Here is a 19925-nt window from a genome sequence, read left to right as displayed (position 1 = left end):
ATCCAGTCCTTGGAGCCATCTCCTGGCCCCAAACTTGTATCATTATTTGCTACGTTGGTCACAGGGTCCAGAATCCGACCTAAGGGGTTGATTTTTCTGAGATGAGCCCAGCTGCTGAGTCAGCAGATCCCAGCTCGGAGCCGGGGCTGCCCCCCACCAGGTCTCTGCCGGCACCCACTTGGGGGTCCCTCCTGAATTGTTCCTTGCAACAACCCCCCTCCTTTGCATCACTTGTCCAGATGGAATGAGCAAGCTATGCAGAGCGTTCACCAGCAGTTGGAGGACAGATGTTCCTTGGCTGGAGATAGCGAGTTCGACAGAGCAGAGCCCTGGCTGGGCAGGAGATGCCGTGGTAAGGGCTTGTGTGGTCCCAACCCAGCTGGCATTGTGCCTCAGTTTCTCTGGAAAGGGTGAGTCACAGTCCTTTCCCCAGTGGGGTCGTTTGTTTCCAGGTCCCCTGAGCTGCTGAGGGCTGGGTCTCTCCTGCCCTTGTCTCCTGGAGAGAATGCACCCCCTGTCACGCAGCCCCCACCCCCAGGTCCCCACTCCTCACGTCCTCTTACATCATAGCAGGAAATACATGGTTGAGTTCACTCACAAGCAACATAAATGATGGTTTGTCATTTGACCGCGGAGCTGTGGCCCGAGGGGTCCCTCAGATGCTTCACAGTGGCAGATGCTTCACAGTAGCCCTCTCGGGTCTTCTACCTCGAAATCAGTAACCCCAGCCCCCATTGTGAGATGAGCATCTCACAGATCCCAAGTGGAGAACATTCTCCAAAACCCCTGACCAGTCTGGTTAAGGTGGTCATCGGCACCAGGAGCGTCTAGAAAAGGGTCAGAGCGCAGAGGAGGCACAAGACTGAGTGAAAAGCGGGGTCCTGGAACGGAGAAGGGGGGCGGGAGGCCTCGGGGGCGGGAGAGAGGTGGCGTGTGCACGGGGTTAGTGAGGGTTGTGTGGGCTGCTTTGTCGTGACAAATGCACCTCACTTCGGGAAGGGCGGGAACGAGGCGTACAGGAAGTGTGTGCTCCCTCTTTGCCCAGGTCTTAAAATTCATCTGAAATAGTCAGTAAGGGATTTAAGATTTCTCTTGATGGCAGAGTCACTGCCTTCCCAAAGCATTCATAAAAGCTAAAACAAAGGCTGAAGTCTGTCTATATTCACTCTCGCTCTTCCGAGGGACTGTTTATAGGGTCAGTGAGACAGTATATCAGGGAGGGCATTTGCCTGGCATAGAGCTGACCTGGGTTCGATCTCTGGTATCCCATATGGTCCCCCAAGCACCACCAGGCGTAATTCCTGAGTGCAGAGCCAGGAGTAAGTCCTGTACACAGTTGAGTGTGGGCACCACCCAAAACACACACACACACACACACACTATAGACTATCAGCACCATCCTCCCGTTGATTGATTTGCTCAAGCAGGCCCAGTAACGTCATCATTGTGAGACTTGTTGTTAATGTGTTTGGCATATCGGATATGTCACGGATAGCTTGCCAGGCTTTGCCGTGCGGGTGAGATACTCTTGGTAGCTTGCCAGGCTCTCCGAGAGGGGCGGAGGAATTGAACTTGGGTCGGAGGGGCCGGCTACATGCAAGGCAAATGCCCTACCACTATGCTATCACTCCAGCCCAAGACTGTCAGCAGTAGCAAGATTTCAAACACCCTGATCTGAGGTTTCTAATGTCCAGTCAAAATGGTAATTGCTCCTGGTGTTACCTGGAGATTTCCCTTCATTCTTACCTTGACATTTTAAGATCAAGGAGTAATCCAAGAATGACATAGAAGCGCTGTTCAGAGTCTAATGAAAGCTTTTCCATGTGGGCTGTAAAGCCAGTTAATCATTCCTGGAAATGAGAATCCACTTACATAGCATCCACAGCTGTCACTACCTTGCTCTGGTTTCACTGGGTCACAGTAACAGCCACAACACACCCACACCCACCCCTCATGAAGAAACAGTCTTGGCCAGCACACAGAGCCCACACACCCCTCACCAGTAAAGCTAAAATGTTCCAGAAAAGTCTTGACTAGCATGTGGAAGCAGGACCAGGTGGCGCGGTCTTAGAAAACAGTGGATGAGGGGCCGGAACAATAGGACAGTGGGGAGGGTGTTTGCCTGGCATGCAGCCAACCCAGCTTTAATCCCCAGGATCTCATACGAACCCCCGAGCACTGCCAGGAGAGATCCCTGAGCTCAGAGCCAAGAGTAAGTCCTGAGCATCACCAGGTGTGACCCAGGTCCCCCCCAACCAAAAGAAAAGAGTTGATGATAGCACTCACGCAGCTCCAACTCCCAACCTCATGACTTGATTTTATCTGTAGGAATTTATTCCTGCTTGCATCAGTGCACAACACAAAATGTTTGCTGAGATGGTTGCCTCTTGCTGAAGAAAAGAAAACACCTCAGTGTCTTAGGGGAGAGGTTGTCTTAGGGGGAGGGTAAACACCAACAGTGGGGCACGCGCTGAGAGAACGAATCAGCCACTGCCAAGGGGAGTCACAGGTGTCGCTAAGTGAAAAAACACATGGACAAGACTGGGGGAGGTGCAGTGAGGCCCTGGCGACTCCAGTGCCACGCCCAAGTGTTGCAACACAGACTGTGACAAAGAAGGGAGGGGCTGGATAGAAGAGAAAACAAAGGTAGAAAAGAAAACAGCCGGGTCACGTATGTCAAGCTGGGTCCTAGTTCTTTGTTTCAATTTTGGCCAGTGTAATTCATAGCACCATCATGGACAGGATCTCGCAAGCACAAGGTTCCAGCACTCCACACTCCAGTGTCGGTTTTCTTCCATCACTGTGTCAGGGTTCCCCCTCCCCAGACCCACATCCTGCCTCGCCTCCTCCGCAAATTCAGTTCTGGAGACCGGTTGGTTCACACATTCTGTTGCTTTGGGCCACTTGCTGTTCACTTCTTTCTTTCTTTTTTTTTTTTCTTTTTTTATTAGTGAAAAACCATGAGGTACAGTTATAGGCTTACAAATTTTGTGCTTGGGTTCCAGTTACACAACGATCAAGTGCCCATCCCTCCACCAGTGCCCGTCATCCATCCCCATGGGTCCAGCATCCCCCCCCCCCCGACCCTCATCCCCACCCCCCCCCCCCCCCGTCCCATCCTGCCTCTGTGGCAGGGTATTCCCCCTTGTTCTCTCTCTCTTCTTTTGGGTACTGTGTTTTGCAAGAGAGGCTTTGAGTGGCAATCATGTTTGGTCTATCGACTACTTTTAGCATGCTTCTCCTACCCTGGGAGGGCCCTCACAACACCCTTCATTTGGTACTCTCTTCTCTATCTGAGCTTCCTTTTCACCTAGAGCCTGTGGCTGGACTTCCATTCATGGAGCAAAATTCCTGGTACTAATCTCAGCCATTCCTGGGTGTTACTCTCCCTTTTCGTTGCTTACACAATGGAGTACTATGTAGCTGTTAGAAAAGATGAAGTTATGAAGTTTACATACAAGTGGTACTACATGGAAAGTATCATGTTAAGCGAAATGAGTCAGAAAGAGCGGGATAGACACAGAAAGATTGCATTCATCTGGGGAACATAAAGCAATGTTCACTTCTTTCTATCCCTCGGATGCGCTCATCTGTTCTCTGTCTGTCTTCTGCCTCCTCGCTGACTTTGCTCAGGATAATACTCCCCAGACCTGTCTCCGGAGAGGAAACACACACGGTTTCATCTTGGAGCAAGGAGGCTCCCGTTATGTCTATACCACTGTGTCTTTAGCCACTCATCTGTTCTGGACACTGGGTTGTTTTCACGAGTTTGGCTATTTTAAATAGCATTGTAATAAACATCAGAGCGAAAATGTCTTTTTGAAATACAGTTTTTGGATCCGTGGGGTAGATGCCAAGAAATGGAATTACTGGGTCACGTGAAAGTTCCATTCTTAGTAGTTTTCTAAAAATAATTTTATTTTAAATTAACTTATTTATTTTTTCAGTTGAGTTTCCCTCCCCACCCCAAGCAGAGCTCTGGCAGCCGAAGACCTCCAGAACCAGCCACCACCATGCTGAGACCACTCTCCACACTCATGAAGGTACCGGCAGAGGAACAAAGGCATGTGGGTCCCGGGGCTGAGATCTTCAAGCCTGCTTGGATCAGGGCTGAGCATCCTCCACCCAGATCCTCCTTCTAGAAGGCAGGGGTCACACCCACCAACTGGCCCCCTGGCGCCGTGTAATCCCATCAATGGCCAAGACCCAGAGACTATAAAACCCAGCTCCTGGAAGTCCCTGGTGACATCTTATTATCTCATTCCTACTTTGGACAAACTGGCAGGCTACCGAATGTAACCTGCCCACACGACAGAGTCTGGCAAACTCCCCGTGGCGTACCCAATATGCCAAATACCAGTAACAATGATGGGTCTCATTCTCCTAATCCTGAAAGAGCCTCGAATATGGCACTTTTTAAAATCTCAGGGCTATGACGAAGGAGATGTTACTGAGGCCTGCTTGAGGCAATTGACGAACAACAGGATGATCGTGATCATGATTTTTATTTGAGAGGGGCACACCTGGCAGTGCTCAGGAGTTACTTCTGCCTCTGTACTCAGGAATGACTTCTGGCGATGCTCAAGGACCATAATGGGATGCCGGGGATTGAACCCAGTTCACTGCACGCAAAGCAAGCACCCTCCTTGATGTACTATCACTCCAGCCCCCATTGTTTTGTTTTCTTTTGTTTGGGGGCCACACCTAGTGATGCTCAGGACTTATTCCTGGTTCTGTGCTCAGGACTTAACTCCTGGTGGGTTCAGGGAATCCTAGATCAGCTGTGTGCAAGAACGGCACCCTACCCGCTGTACTGTTGTTTTAGCCCTATTTGTGGTTTTGTTTGTTTGGGGGCCAACCTATCTGTGCCCAGGGCTTACTCCAGGCTCTGCATCAGGGATCACTCCTGACAGGAATGGGGGACCCAGGGACTAAACCTGGGTCAGCCGTGTGCAAAGCAAGTGCCCTACCTGCTGTATTTTCACCCAGGTCTCCATTCTTAGTTTCTTGAGAAGTGGCCCATATTGTTCCCAAAAGGCTGAAGAAGGTGGTATTCCTGCAGCAGTGGATGAGGGCTCCTTTGCCTCCCATCTCCAGCACTCATTCCTTTACATGTGTGCCAGCCTCACCGGTGCCAGGTGATGTAGTTTTTACACTTTTATTTATTTTGGGGCCACAGTTATTTATCTTGGGCCACTATCTGTCAGTTCTCAGGGCTTACTCTTGGCTTTGCATTCAGGGATCACTCCTGATGGGCTCAACGGATCATATTTGGTGCCAGGATCAAAATTAAGCTTGCCACATACACTGCAGGTGCATTACCTGCGGCACAATCTCTCTGGTCTATGTTGGTCTTTAAAATACCTCTTATGTATCTTTGAATGCACAGAAAATGTATGAAAAGTGATGATGTGAACTGGAGAGGCCTTACACACGGCCAACCCTGGTTCTGTCTCTGGCACCCTAAGCTCTGCCAGGAGTGTGCAGTGTCTATGTGGTGTCCCACAGTCATCCCAAGGACACAGAAAATGATGACCTGACAGCCAAGAGTTGGAAATTGGGGCTGAAGCGATAGCACAGCGGGTAGGGCATTTGCCTTGCAAGCGACCGACCTGGATTTGATCCCCAGCATCCCATATGGTCCCCCAGCACTGCCAGAAGTAATTCCTGAGTGCAGAGCCAGGAGGAACCCCTCTGCATCTCTGGGTGTGACCCAAAAAGAAAAAAATTAGAATTTCCCTGGCCAAAAGTGAGTGTTATTTTGTTATTTTATTTTTTTTAAGAACATTTTGCTGGTTGCTCAGCACTTGATTGAGAGTAAGTGAGGGTTTTGGAGGTCTTGGGCAGCAAAGGTTGGATGCGAACCACTTCTGCTCCTCAGTTTCCTTCTAAAATGATAGCCGGACCCCGGCCAGCATGTTTCCATGCATCAAAAATGTACGCAGGGGGGCTGGGAGCGGGGCCAGATCAAAAGGACAGCAGGGAGGGTGTCTGCCTTGCATGCAGCTGACCCGAGTTCAATCCCTGGTACCTCATATGGTCCCCCAAGCACCGCCAAGAGTGATTCCTGAGTGCAGAGCCACGAGTAACCCTGAGCACAGCCGGGTGTGGCCCAAAAGCAAACAAGGCAAATGCCTACGCGCAGGGTTTTTGTGAGTTCTGAGCTGATTCATGCCGGGTGCTGGGGAGTGTTTGACAGTTCAGATCAATATCAGCCGGCTGGAGCCAGGGGCCTCTCCTTACTCAAAGGTTGAGAGGTTACTTACTCGACGGTGGCAATTAAAATCATACTTTGAAAGGACGTTCCTGAAGAGCTTGGGCGTTGTGTCTGTTACAGGATCCTTGAAATAACAATCCCAGAGAAGTCGACTCTTCTTTCAAAATAGTCTCAAAAGCCGGTTGTGGAGAGAGAGGAAATACATTCCACACAAGTAGGCTATTTGATGTTAGCTACAAGGAAGTATACATATATATTAGTTGTGTGTGTGTGTTACTGAGGATTAACCCATCCAGAAATTTTCCTTGGTTTCGGTTTGTGGTCATCCCTGGCAGTGCCGGGACACCCTGTGACAATTGGGAGCAGGGCAAGGCCCTGGATTTGAACATGCACTCCAGCCCTTGACTTAACCTCTTAGATGGACCTCACCAGGAAATTTGGTGGTGGTTGGTGGGGTTCGTAGTTAAGGCCACACCCAGTGGTGTACAGGGCTAACGCCTGGCTCTGTGTTCAGGGGCTATTCCTGGCTGTGTTTTATATCTGATGCCTGAGATCTGACTGGGTTAGATCTGTACTATCTCTGAGAACTTTGATTTAGGAGGTTTGAAGCAAACATATTAATGCATTTGCTTTTATTATGTTAAGAAATAGAAAAGAGGGGCTGGAGCAATAGCACAGAAGGTAGGGCGTTTGCCTTGCATGCGTCTGGCCCAGGTTTGATTCCCAGCATCCCATATAGTCCCCCGAGCACCACCAGGAGTGATTCCTGAGTGCAAAGCCAGGAGTAACCCCTGAGCATTGCTGGGTGTGACCCAAAAAGCAAAAAAAAAAAAAAAAAAAAAAAGAAAGAAATAGAAAAGATAAGTAGTTACGATAATAGCTTAAGTGAAAACAGCATAATTCGTGAATTTTGTTCAGCTTTTAAAAAACAAACCAACCTGCACATATACAAACTTTTCAACATTTCTCTGTGTTAAAAATCAAATTTCCGAGGCTAGGGATGTAGCTCAGCAGTAGAATGTATGCCTTGCATGTGTAAGGGCCTGGGCTTAATCCCTCCATCCCTCTATTCACACATATTCACACACTTAGAAAATTAGAATTATTCTGCATGTAAACATTGACTGCAAACTTAAGTTAAATTCTAATAATTACAATTAAAACCATATGTTAAGGGGCTGGAGAGATAGCACAGCGGATAGGGTGTTTGCCTTGCACGCTGCTGACCCAGGTTTGATTCCTAGCATCCCATATGGTCCCCCGAGCACCGCCAGGAGTAATTCCTGAATGCATAAGCCAGGAATAACCCTTTGCATCGCCGGGTGTGACCCAAAAAGAAAAAAAAAACCCATATGTTAAGGAGCTGGAGAGATAGCACAGTGGGTAGGGTGTTTGCCTTGTACGAGACTGACCTGGGTTCGAATCCTAGCATCCTATATGGTCCCCCGAGCACTGCCAGGAGTAATTCCTGAGTGCAGGAGCAGGTGCACACCCCTGTGTATCGCTGGGTGTTACCTAAAAAGCAAAAAAAAAAATGTTATGGGACCAGAGAGCTAGTATGGGGGTTAAGGCACTTTCCTTGCATGCAGTCAACCCCAAATCACTCCCTGGCACCTCCTAAATTCCCCCCAGAGCCTCCAGGAGGGGCCCTGAGCACCACCAATGGTGCTCCCCTTCAAAAACCCAGAACAGAGCATACAGCCGAAGAGAAGGGCCACATGGAGGGCGGAATCCACAGCTCCCAGAGGGGAAAAAAAAAAAAAAACAGGTTCCAAAAAGAGCCGAGATCATCGGGAAGTCCCAGATGGGGTAGGTACCGCATCCCGCCTCCCTCAGATGGAACCCCAGTGACCAGAAGCCTCTACAAGCACAGCTCGAGTATGCGGGAACTAAGACTTTTCCTCAAAACCGCACGGCCACTTATGCGGCCGCGCGACATCTCTCTCCATACAAAGTGATCAGTGGGAAGTAAACCACCCAACGTTTCTCCCTGAAAATCAGAGTTAAGATTGGAGCACGGCCACAGCCCCAGAGACACAAGGACTTAATGCAGAACCCAGCAGCTTGGAGCAGAAAAGTGAACGGACTATGCGTTAATCCAGGCCATCAAGTCTGCCCGGAGGGGAAAGGGTGTTGCCCCATTTGCCCTCTCTTCTCTGGAAAGAAGGATGGCAGCCACATGGGAGCCTTGTGGACAGCAGGTATGAGCCTGGGGTGTGGGGGCGACTAAAACCTCATGGGAAGGGGGGCGTTCCGGTCCGTCCTTCACGCCCTACGAGGTCACCAGTTGCCCCCCGCGAGCGGCTCTCCAGCACAGCCATGGCCCCAGAAGCACAAGGAGTTAATGCAGAACCCAGCAGTTTGGAGCAGAAAAGTGAACGGACTATGCGTTAATCCAGGCCACCATGTCTGTCCGGAAGGGAAAGGGTCTTGCCCCATTCGCCCTTTCCTCTCTGGAAAGAAAGATGGCGGCCGCATGGGAGCCTTCTGAACAGCAGGTATGAGCCGGGGGTGTGGGGGCGACTAAAACCTCATGGGAAGGGGGGCGTTTCGGTCCGCCCTTCATGCCCTACCGAGGCCACCAGTTGCCCCCCACGAGCGGCTCTCCAGCACGGCCACGACTCCAGAGCACAGAAACCAATTTCTTAACTATCTGACTTTCAGTAGAAATACTTCCAGGGTCAATAAGTAAAATAGCAGAAATCCAAAACCAACATTTAATTCTTGAACCCAGCTGTGGAAAGCAAACCACTTCACAATGCTTCTTCAGCATGTCTGATTTTGGGGGGGTAAACTCTAAATAATAGTGGTGAATCTTTCATTGAAACAATGAATCTAATCAAAGCAGATAGAGTGTTAACTAGAATTCATCTGCCTCACAAGGACTGGGAGGGGTGGGGGGTGGGGTTTTATTGGGATTCTTCATGGTAAAAAATAAGTATTGGTAAAGGGAAATGTGTTTGATATTTGCATGACTGAGACCTAAACCTGAAAGCTTTGTAACCTTTCCCACAGTGATTCAATAAATAAATTAAAAAAAAAAGAAGTGGGGAACATGAACCCCATACATAGTTGTTAAGCTAAAAAAAAAAAAAACCCAGAACACCCCAAGCCACTACATAGGTTAGATTCTCTGGGCTATCAAACTGCAATATTCCTAAGCCCCATGATCGCACAATTCTTCACCCCATTTCAGTCCAAACTTTATCTTCTCCTCCGTCTATTTGTTCTCTGGGTGACTTTCCTCGCCACCTCAGGACACTGGGTCAGCATCTCAAGGGAGATTCAGGGTCGCTGGCCTTAAACCTGGTGCTGGCTGTCCACACTCCCAGAGCCCTGTGCTTTGTCAGCGACCCCCACCCCACAGTTAGTGGACAGGTCGGATTAAGACCCTAGTCAAATGTTGCCTGTTCCCCTGGTTATTTTGGCTTCATGGGGGACCACAGCCAGCTGTGTTGGGGGGTTCCTGGACTTGAACCCGGGGTCTTACATTTCTGCATATGTTCTACTACCTGAGCTTGCTCATCTTCCTGGAGTTTCCGTTCTGAGTTGCATGTGTCTCTCCTTTCCCTTTGTCACTGCAGTTTCTGACTGATGGTGACTCACAGGGTATGGGTCGAGGCATGCCAGTTGGTGGTGCCACGAATATATTCGGCATCTGAGGAGGTCCCCGGGGTCAAACCTGGGGCCTTGTGCCTACAAGAAGGAGCTCTACCACTGAACCACCCTTGGAACCCTCCAGAGGCTGAAAGAGCTGGTTTTGCAAACGTTGATCCCGGGATCAGTCGCCTCTCCACTGAGCCAGTGTCTCCTTGAGTTCCAGCTGCTGCGTTGGGGATCAGTTCTCTCCACCCTGGGCTTCTGGGTCAGGAGCAGCAGAGTGGCCAGACACTTCCACCAGGGCTTTGTCCGAGTCGCCTCAGCGTCTCAGCTTCCAGCCTCCCACTCTCCCGTTTCTTCATCTCTGTAGGTGAGAGATCACGAAGAAAAGTTAAGCCCATTGACCAAAATACACCAACCCGAAGGAAAGGACAATGAGGATTGTGGGTCTGAGCAGAGCTTGGGCACAAAATGCCTCCACGGTCACTGCATACCTGACACATTTCAAAAAGAAAATCCGGATTCTGCTGACTTCCAGAATGGGCTCGTAGGGCAAGTGCTTAAATTGACCTAATTCAGTCTCTGTGTTCAAGCAACAAATCTCCAGATTAGGACTGAGAGATAGTACAGGGGCTAAGGTGCCTGACTTGCTCGAGACCCACCCTGGTTGGATCTCTGGTACCACCTCTGGTCCCCTGAGCCAGAGTGACCCCAGAGATGGCCGGGTTGAGAAGCATCACATCACAGCTCACGCTCTGAACTGTCGGTCCAGATGGAGTATTGCTAAGATGGAGTCCACTCAGCCCTCAGGGTGGCCTGCTGGACCTGGAGAAACTCGTCAGGTTCCTGTTGCCTGACTTTCGACTTTTTTTTTTTTTTGCTTTGTGGGTCACACCTGGCGATGCACAGGAGTTACTCCTGGTGGTGCTCAGGGGGATCATATGGGATGCTGGGAATTGAACCTGGGTCAGCCGTGTGCAAGGCAAACGCCCTACCCGCTGTGCTATGGCTCCAGTCCCCACATCCACCCCCAACTTTTGACTTTTGACTTTTGTGAAGACCGGGGATTAGTGTGGTTCCCGTCCTAAGCCACATCAGGTATTATAAAAGAATTAAAAGGATTTATTTTAGACAGTGATCACCAAGTCTTATAAAAGTAAAGCCTCATTCCTTCACACCAGAAGGCGCCCAAGCAGATGCTGGGCTTCCCCCGAAATGAAAATGAATACGTGAGCAGTGTGAGCAAGCTCGAGGAAACTGTCAAAGTGTCATAAGGAAAAACATTACCCTGCTCCCCTCCACCCCCGCCCCCACCCCGGAGCCACACACCCAGACCCTTTGGAGAATCCTTGTTCTGTGCGTGAAAAGAACTGGTTCTTTCCCCGAACAATTGTTGATGGACTGAGCGAAGCTGGATTGTTTTAGTGTCTGCAGGTCTGGGCCCCCAGATTCAGCTGCAGTTCATACTCCTGGCAGTTTTGAGGGACTGCACACAGTCCCGGGATGAGATTGGAGTGGCCACGTGTAAGGCAGCGTCTTAACCCCTCACCTAGTCTGGCCCGTGTCACCAGTCTCGTCTCACACTGCACAGTTCTCTTCCCTGAGCTCTGCCACTGCCTCTTGCTCAGGCGAGCCTCCAGCTTTGTTTGTATTAAGAAGCTATTTCCAGGAGCTGGAGCCATAGTCCAGCGCGGAGGCTGTCTGCCTTGCGTGCAGCCGGCCCAGGTTCAATCCCCACTATCCCATATCTCCGAGCAGTTCCTCAGAGCAGAGCCAGGAAATAAGCCCTGAGCACCGGCAAAAAAGTGAAGAAAGTGAAGGTATTTCTAAAGGTGGATCCTCATTAATTCTATTATAATTTGTAAAGAGGAGGAAGACAGCTTTAAGGTCCGGGGTACCAAGTTCAAACCCTGACACTGCCTCGAGCACTGCTGGAGCAGCCTTGGGGGCCCAGGTACCTCCAGTGCCACATTCCCAGGCCCTGGTGTTGAGTCGTCCAGCTCGATGGACTGAGTGTCCCTAGTAATGACCCCCCGACCCTAAACTCTACTGGCAGCCACCCCCACAAAAGAGAGAGAAGAAGTTCAGGGTGCCATTTAAATTCTTATGTCATTCGGGATTTTTTTTAAACTGTATTTTTGAGTTATTGTTTTAGAAGTTGCCCTGAATTAGAATTCTAAATTCTAATTTAGAATTGCAATTAATACTTTATCCTGTCAGAATCTTGATCTCAGGGCCAGGGAAATAGCTTGAAAGGCTTCAGTTTGAACTCCAAGACCTGCATCTCCCGAGTACCACAGGGGATGAAACTTAGCACCCCTGGTCTGGCCCCCAAAACCAAAAACTCAAACAAAGGAATCCAGGTCTCGGGCTGACGAAGGTAAAGCCCTGAGTTTGAACCCTAGAAGATGTGCCAGGATGCTCCTGGTGACCCCCAAGTGTCCCTGGCCTAGCCACAGCGCTCCAGGACAGCACGGGACAGTCAGGCCTGTACTTCAGGGCTGAGCAATGCAGGAAGGGACCCAGCCCCTGCCTCGCCCCTCCCTAGCACCGCTGGGCATGGCCCTTCTTACATCAAAAACAAAAGAATGTGCTTGTCATTCATCAGCTTCGCCTTAATGGTACCTGGCATCTTTGTTCCCGTAGAGTTTCATTCTGCCCCGCCTTTGTGTTCCTGTAGTAGCGCAGATAAGATCTTAAGCAGGCTGACCACATAACAGATTTACAATCATTGGCTTATGCAATTGTCTTTTAAATCAGATTGGAGAAAAGGGAAACTTGGGAGCACTCGTTAATGCAGCTTTTTCTGATGGCCTGTGCATGTCCTTATACCGGTGTTACTTCTTGTGGATTCTGGTTAGGGGTTTCCAGTTGAATTCCAGAGTTTCTTTGTTTCAGCCTACAAGACCCTCTCATGAACATCCTGTAGGATATATTCACCAAATAATAATAATAATAATAATAATCTGTGTTTGTTTTGCTTGGGGGCCACACTGGGTGGTGCACAGGATTTACAGCTGGCCTTGTGCGCTCGGGATCACTTCTGGTGGGTTCTAGGGAACCATACGGGTTATGGAGGTTGAAGCAGATCACCTGGGATCACTCCTGGTGGGCTCCGGAGAACCACAGGGGCTTGTGGAGGTTGAAGCAAGTCAGCTGGAATCACTTCTGGTGGGTTCTGGGGAACCATAGGGGCTTATGGAGATTGAACCAAATCAGATGCGTGCAAGGAACTGCCCTACCTGCTGTCTCTCCAGCCCTATTTCTTTTATAATCAGTAAGTTGATACCGATTATAAAGAAACACAGGCAAGTTTCCTAAACGTTCTTCTCTTCTTTTTTGGAGCTGGGGGACGGAGGAGTGGGAAGATTGTGTTTTGTTTTGTTTTTAAATTTCTCCCCGCTCCCCCTTCCCTTCCCTTCCTGTTGCTGTTGTGATGGGGGCGGGAGGTTGTCATATGCTTGACTGTGCTATTCAGCTGCTCACTGGGGTCATAGTCACTAAGTTAGGGTGCTCCACCCCATACTGGGTGTCGTGTCCACACACTCGGGCACTCGGCAGAGGATCCAGAGAGCCACGACGGGTGTGTGGGGTGGCAGTGATCTGACTCCTGCCCAGTGCCTCTCCCGAACACTCATTCTCAGATGGACCAGGGGTTCAGCACAAAGATGAAGTGCTGTTTGGCCCAGTTCCACAGTGCTGGGGGCTTCCCAGGGCTACCCAAGTGATGCTCAGGGCCTTCTTGGCTGCGACTGGTGATGTTGGATGGAGCGTGAGTGCTGGGAGGTCACGCTTGGGTCTGCCACACGCCACGCACCCGAACTCCAGCACTATCTCTCTGGCCTATATTTCTATTTCTTATACAATTGACGAATATTTGTCAGGGACTTTTAGCTAATGACCCCCCCCCCCCCGACTGCGGTCCTCGTTTTGATTTGTGGTGCCAGGGACCAATCCCAGGCCTTATGCAGGCAAAGATGCACATGCCCACTGGGTGTGGCCCCCAAATAAAAATAATCACATTAGCCTTACTGAGGGACTTGGGGGGGTTGACTCAGTGGTAGAGTCTGTCCCCTACAAGCATACATGAAACCAGCCTCACTGAGCCGCTGACTGGTGGTGTTTGTGTGGCACCAGAAAGTTTTCAAGAACCTGCAAGCAAGGACCCTGTGACTCCTTTCTTACTTTCTCTAACCTTCCGGCTGAATAGAATAAAACCCCAGTCTTAGGAATCTCATGTCCAAATACTGTCAAAAGTGTTCGGAAACCATTGGCGAGTGGCCCTTGCAGCTCGTAGCTCTTTCTGTGGTGGCCCTCATCGCAATGTTGGAGAAGGGGTTAGGAGGATGTGACCTTGTGAGAACTCTTTCCATCGTTCCATCACACGGCAGGACAGTGAGGGGCAAAAACAGCCGGTTTGTTTTGATTGATCCGGGCTTGAAAATTAACAACCCATGTAACTGGAAATCATAAGTCAACGGGGAAATGGTTTTCACCTGAAACAAAGGGTGGTTAACCAGTGGTGATTACACTCACCCCGTTTCTTCCAGATCCTTTAAGCAGTTCATGGTGTTCTGGGAGAGCGGAAGTGGTTGGCCAAATGAATGCACACTGTACTAACTCACACTGAGGATACAGGTAAAGGTAAGGTAAAGGTAAAGGTAAAGGCCCTCCCGTTGATCGTCGATTTGCTCGAGTGGGCCCAGTAACGTCTCCATTGGAGACTTTGTTGTTACTGTGTCTGGCATATCCAATACTCTCGGTAGCTTGCCGGGCTCTCCGAGAGGGGCGGAGGAATCGAACTCAGGTTGGCCATGTTGGCCGCTTGTAAGGCGACTAACTTAAAAATAAAATAAACCTGTTTCATGGGTCAGGGAGTTGTCTTGGCAGTGAGTTGTGTGCTGTGCCCTGGATTCAGTCCCTGGTAACAAAGAAACAACCCTGAACAAAGTGCTGGTCCCGCAAGGTGGTTCTTCTGATTTCAGGGAGACTCGGTGGAGGCTGTTTGTGGGAGCAGCTCCTGTCCACGGCTTCCTGGCTGGGCTGTTTTGCTTAGTAGCCTCATGGCTTTGAGATCATTTTGTAAGATCTCTGGCCCTCGCCTGTCCCTGGGGGTGAGTCTTAAGATGCAGTGCAGTGACCCAAGAGAAACTCGCTCAACCCAAGAAGACACCAGGGCACAAACCTTCCCATCTGCGCTGCTTCCTCTAGGCTGCACTGGTCAGGTGGGGCCGCTGTCCACTCCCCGCCCCCACTACACCCCTGTGGTTGCTCCTCTAGGCAGTGAGCTGGGACATCCAACAGCATTCAAAGCCTTTTCAAAACTGAAGCATTAAGAAAGAATCAAACAGTGGCTGAGAGTTTTGAACTTGATTGACTTGTCTCAGTAATATTTGGGACAGCCTGGATCAAATAAAATATATTTTTTTGCAAAATAAATTTTACCTTTTTAAACATGGCTACTAGAGTTTCTGTAAGTAGTTTCTACCTGTGGTTTCCACTTTATCTCCTACAAAACTCACTTGACTAGGGGAGCATTAGCCAATTGGTTGGCTGTCTTCTCTGAACCAGGCCAAGAGTGCCACAGGAGGGGATCACCAAGCCCAAGGCATCAGGGAGGACTTCCTGGAGGAAGAGGCAGCTGGACTGGCCTCCCTTGCTCCAGAGATCAGCAGGAGACTCAAGTCTCTTGACTGGTTACAGACTTTGCTCCTTTCATGTCCTCTGTCCACGTTTTATTTATTTATTTATTTATTTATTATTATTATTATTATTTTGCTTTTTGGGTCACACCCAGCGATGCACAGGGGTTACTCCTGGTTCTGCACTTAGGAATTACTCCTGGCGGTGCTTAGGGGACCATATGGGATGCTGGGAATCGAACCTGGGTAGGCTGCGTGCAAGGCAAACGCCCTACCCGCTGTGCTATTGCTCCAGCCCACTTTTTAAAATTTTTTTAATTTTTATTTATTTATTTATTTTTTCTGTCCACTATTTTTTTTTCCTTTTTGGGTCACACCCGGTGATGCACAGGGGTTACTCCTGGTTCTGCACTTAGGAATTACTCCTGGCGGTGCTTAGGGGACCATATGGGATGCTGGGAATCGAACCTGGGTAGGCTGCGTGCAAGGCAAACGCCCTACCCGCTGTGCTATTGCTCCAGCCCACTTTTTTAAATTTTTTTAATTTTTATTTATTTATTTATTTTTTCTGTCCACTATTTTTTTTTCCTTTTTGGGTCACACCCGGTGATGCACAGGGGTTACTCCTGGTTCTGCACTTAGGAATTACTCCTGGCGGTGCTTAGGGGACCATATGGGATGCTGGGAATCGAACCTAGGTCGGCTGCTTGCAAGGCAAACGCCCTACCCGCTGTGCTATGGCTCCAGCCCCCTGTCCACGTTTTAAAAGCTTGAAAGACATCGTTATACATCTGGCCAAAGCAAGGTAAGAAGAGGGACTTAGACTATTCCCCATGACCTTAAATTTTGGAGCGTGTAGTCTTGGTGGGAGATAATATTACTGGTAAAGTTCAAATTTCAAGAACATCTAAATGATGATTTTTAAAAATATATTGTAGTGCTCTACAAAACATACCCCAACGTTTCTTTACTACTATCTTCAGGTTTATTTATTTATTTTTTACTACTGTCTTCAAGTTTGCTCCTGATTTGCTGTTCTGTTGGTTTGGGAAGTTGGAACTCAGCAGCTACCCCATGGGATTTACAGATCTTCGTGGTTCTGGTTTCCTTGGGCGTGGCCGACTCGGGTTCGATTCCCAGCATGCTATAGGGTCCCCAGAGCACCGCCAGGAGTAATTCCTGAGTGCAGAGCCAGGAGGAACCCCTGTGCATCGCCAGGTGTGACCCAAAAAGCAAGAGAGAGAGAGAGAGAGAGAGAGAGAGAGAGAGAGAGAGAGAGAGAGAGAGAGAGCGAAAAGCACTTCCTGAGAAGCTGGAAGAATGCCCTATCTTTGAGAATCTTCCCGGGAGACACCCGTGCTCTGTGGCTTCATCTGGGGCTTCTCACTGTCAACAGTAGGGGGTGCTGTGACCCTTTTTACAAAACTTAACAAACAACCCACCCCCACCCCACTGCCCACCCCCTCACCCCTGCTTTAAAAAAAAAAAGTTTTTATTTGTTTGAGGGAGGTGAGGATTTGAACCACACCTTACAGTCCACCGCAGGCAGGGCAAGTACCCCTGTTGGGGGGACACACCTGGCAGTGCTCAAGGTTACTCCAGGTTCTGTCTCAGGGACCACTCCCTGCAGTGCTTGGAGGTGCTGAGCACTGGACTGGACTAACCACAGACAATGCGGCATCTTTCCCCTGTACTATTTCTCTGGCTCCTAAAACGCTTTTTTTTTTTTTTCCTGTTAAGACATGGTGATTTACAAAGCTGTTCACAATAGAATTATTTCGGGCATACAATGTTGTGACACCAATTCCACCACCAGTGTCCCAGGGTCCCTGCCACCCCTCAGTCAATCCCCTTGGCAGGCATATAACAGATTTATTTCATAATGCTTGATTCATCAAAACTCAAAGAAATGGCAAATGGAATTATCAGAAGAGAAATCAACAAAAGTCAACTTGTAGTGATTAATTGCTACATGATTTTAACCTGTGTAAATAAGAAAATTAAAATCATTTAATATAGCATACTGTCAATTCTCATTTACATGACTAAGTTTTCAACTCTGGCATCTAAAACATTGAGTTAAAATTTATTTTGTACTTGAACCTTGGACTGGAGCAATAGCACAGCAGGTAGGGCATTTGCCTTGCACACGGCCGACCCAGGTTCAATTCCTCCAGTCGACCCAGGTTCAATTCCTCCACCCCTCTCGAAGAGCCCGGCAACCTACCAAGAGTATATCGCCCACACGGCAAAGCCTGGCAAGCTACCCATGACGTTTTTTGTTTTTTTGCTTTTTTGGTCTCACCTGGCGATGCACAGGGGTTACTCCTGGCTCTGCACTCAGGAGTTACTCCTGGCGGTGCTCAGGGGACCATATGGGATGCTGGGAATCGAACCCAGGTTGGCCGCGTGCAAGGCCAATGCCCTACCCGCTGTGCTATCTCTCCAGCGCCCCCATGACGTATTTGATATGCCCAAAACAGTAACAACAAGTCTCACAAGTCTCACTGGTGCCCGCTTGAGCAAATCAATGAACAATGGAAGGACAGTGCTACAGTCAGTGCTACTTGAACCTTATTGTAATCATCATGTCTTTTTTTTTAATGTAGGAGTACTGCTGTTTATTCAGCTACTAGCTAAGCTGACTGAAGCAGTCATGAACTCAACATTACTTTTTTAAAAAAATGTTTAAATTTTATTTTGATAAAGTTGTTCACAATAATTGTTCACAATCAACATTTCAATACCAATCCCACCACCATTACACCTTCCCACCGCCATTACTTAGAATTTTTCCACCACCACCCAAGCCTGCCCCATAGGCAGATGCTAAATAATTTACTTTGTATTGCTTGATGGGCTAGAGCGATAGCAGAGCGGGTAGGGCGTTTGCCTTACACGCGGCCGACCTGGGTTCGATTCCTCCACCCCTCTCAGAGAGCCCGGTAAGCTACCGAGAGTATTCCGCCCACATGGCAAAGTCTGGCAAGCTACCCGTGATGTATTCGATATGCCAAAAACAGTAACAACAAGTCTCACAATGGAGACATTACTGGTGCCCACTCGAGCAAATGGATGAACAACGGGAGGACGGTGCTACGGTGCATTGTTTGTTATGGATGGTATGAGATGTATGAGATGTCATTTGGTCATGAAAGCATCCCAGCACCACTGGAATTCTAAAATTGTTTGAATATTTGGGTCCGGAGGAATCTCTGTAGTGTGCTGCTCTCTTCCAAGATTCATTTGTGATGATTAATCATGGCCATTAATGCACTTAAACGGTGCCTCGGGGCAGTTCTTGGGCGGGACTACCAGGAAACCAGAAAGGCGGGAGAAGGGGCAGGTTGCCCACTCCCAACCCCATGAAGCCTCAAGTTCTCAGTCACTAGTCCCGTATACTGCTGGGTTTTTCAGCAGATTCATTCTCGTGTGTGGGGTCTCGAGATGAGTCTGTGAAGGTTGGTGGTGAGCCTGGCAGCAATTGGATTCTTGAGGTTTGTGGCTGCTGAGGTACATTTGGGACAGGCGGAGGGACACACCTGCCCCTCTCTGAGGGGCCTGGTGAAATCAGCCTGGCGTGGGGTGGGGAGACTTCTCTGCGGAATGCTGCTCTCTTCCGAGATTCATTTGTGAGTCTCTGAATCATGGCCGTTAATGCACTTAAATGGCCTGATTTTTATCTCTTTTGTGATGTATTTAGGGTCTCTGAAGCAAGGCTGAAAAATGAGCTTGTATAGCTGAGCCAGAGGTGGTTTGTTAGGTATGGTTTCCCACATACCTAACTTTTGGCCGTTTAATTTCTCAGAAATTTGGTCCCAAGTTGTTGGGGTCTGGCCAAAGGCACAGTGGCAATTTTGGAGTGTCAGGAAACCTGAAGGCACCATCAAGCTGCTGGTGCACTCACAGCTTAGGTACAGGTTGACCTGCTGGGTGGCACCAGATTCCCTGTAATCATCATATCTTTCCTGACATAAATGGATCTTATTTTTTGTGTATGTATTTTTTCTCCTTGGGCTGGAGTGATAGTACTGTGGGCAGGTTGTTTGCTTTGCCCGTGGCTGACCTGGTTTCAATCCCCAGCATCCTATGTGGTCTCCCAAGAACTGCCAGGAGTAATTCCTGAGTGCAGAGCCAGTAGTAACCCTGAGCATTGCTGGGTGTGACCCAAAATGCAAATAAATAAGCTTTTTCTCCCCTTGGCAGGCATATAACAAATTTATTTTAAATTACTTGGTCCAAATAAATGTAAAAGAATGGCAAATAGAATTATTAGAAAATAAATCAATATAAAACAATTTGTGGTGAATTGGTATATGTGTGTATCTTTCTTAATCTAATAGAGGACAACCATTTACACCACTAGTGTATGCCATACTCAACGCCACATGATGAGAAGTTTCTGCTGTACTTTTTTTTTATGTAAGAGCACTGCTATTTATTCAGCCAGTGATTAGCTGATTAAA

The sequence above is a fragment of the Sorex fumeus genome, unplaced genomic scaffold (assembly GCF_029834395.1).
Source record: "Sorex fumeus unplaced genomic scaffold, SorFum_2.1 ptg000122l, whole genome shotgun sequence".
NCBI lineage: Eukaryota > Metazoa > Chordata > Mammalia > Eulipotyphla > Soricidae > Sorex > Sorex fumeus.
Note: the sequence above shows the minus strand (reverse complement) of the source record.